This window comes from Ranitomeya imitator, chromosome 4, assembly GCF_032444005.1.
Source record: "Ranitomeya imitator isolate aRanImi1 chromosome 4, aRanImi1.pri, whole genome shotgun sequence".
NCBI classification, from domain to species: Eukaryota; Metazoa; Chordata; class Amphibia; order Anura; family Dendrobatidae; genus Ranitomeya; species Ranitomeya imitator.
Window position 1 is genome coordinate 721,514,142 of NC_091285.1, and position 1,937 is coordinate 721,516,078.

Below are 1,937 nucleotides of genomic sequence, written 5' to 3' on the forward strand. Positions count from 1 at the left end.
GTGCTGGACACAGATTGGGACAGAGTGCTGGACACAGATTGGGACAGAGTGCTGGACACAGATGGGGCAGAGTGCTGGACACAGATGGGGCAGAGTGCTGGACACAGATTGGGGCAGAGTGCTGGACACAGATGGGGCAGAGTGCTGGACACAGATTGCGGCAGAGTGCTGGACACAGATTGCGGCAGAGTGCTGGACACAGATTGGGGCAGAGTGCTGGACACAGATGGGGCAGAGTGCTGGACACAGATGGGCAGAGTGCTGGACACAGATGGGGCAGGATTGGACACAGATGGGGCAGAGTGCTGGACACAGATGGGGCAGAGTGCTGGACACAGATGGGGCAGGATTGGAAACAGATAGGGCAGAGTGCTGGACACAGATGGGGCAGGATTGGAAACAGATGGGGCAGAGTGCTGGACACAGATGGGGCAGGTTTGGAAACAGATGGGGCAGAGTGCTGAACACAGATGGGGCAGGATTGGAGACAGATGGGGCAGAGTGCTGGACACAGATTGGGGCAGAGTGCTGGACACAGATTGGGGCAGAGTGCTGGACACAGATTGGGGCAGAGTGCTGGACACAGATTGGGACAGAGTGCTGGACACAGATGGGGCAGAGTGCTGGACACAGATGGGGCAGAGTGCTGGACACAGATTGGGGCAGAGTGCTGGACACAGATTGGGGCAGAGTGCTGGACACAGATTGGGGCAGAGTGCTGGACACAGATGGGGCAGAGTGCTGGACACAGATGGGGCAGAGTGCTGGACACAGATTGGGGCAGAGTGCTGGACACAGATGGGGCAGAGTGCTGGACACAGATGGGGCAGAGTGCTGGACACAGATTGGGGCAGAGTGCTGGACACAGATTGGGGCAGAGTGCTGGACACAGATGGGGCAGAGTGCTGGACACAGATGGGCAGAGTGCTGGACACAGATGGGGCAGGATTGGACACAGATAGGGCAGAGTGCTGGACACAGATGGGGCAGGATTGGAAACAGATGGGGCAGAGTGCTGGACACAGATGGGGCAGGTTTGGAAACAGATGGGGCAGAGTGCTGAACACAGATGGGGCAGGATTGGAGACAGATGGGGCAGAGTGCTGGACACAGATTGGGGCAGAGTGCTGGACACAGATTGGGGCAGAGTGCTGGACACAGATTGGGGCAGAGTGCTGGACACAGATTGGGACAGAGTGCTGGACACAGATGGGGCAGAGTGCTGGACACAGATGGGGCAGAGTGCTGGACACAGATTGGGGCAGAGTGCTGGACACAGATTGGGGCAGAGTGCTGGACACAGATGGGGCAGAGTGCTGGAGACAGATGGGGCAGAGTGTGGACACAGATGGGGCAGAGTGCTGGACACAGATTGGGGCAGAGTGCTGGACACAGATTGGGACAGAGTGCTGGACACAGATGGGGCAGAGTGCTGGACACAGATGGGGCAGAGTGCTGGACACAGATTGGGGCAGAGTGCTGGACACAGATTGGGGCAGAGTGCTGGACACAGATTGGGACAGAGTGCTGGACACAGATGGGGCAGAGTGTGGACACAGATGGGGCAGAGTGCTGGACACAGATTGGGGCAGAGTGCTGGACACAGATGGGGCAGAGTGCTGGACACAGATGGGGCAGAGTGCTGGAGACAGATGGGGCAGAGTGCTGGACACAGATGGGGCAGAGTGCTGGACACAGATGGGGCAGGATTGGACACAGATGGGGCAGAGTGCTGGACACAGATGGGGCAGAGTGCTGGACACAGATGGGGCAGGATTGGAAACAGATGGGGAAGAGTGCTGGACACAGATGGGGCAGGTTTGGAAACAGATGGGGCAGAGTGCTGAACACAGATGGGGCAGGATTGGAGACAGATGGGGCAGGATTGGAGACAGATGGGGCGATCATATGGGGCAGAATGGATACTCATGAGGGCA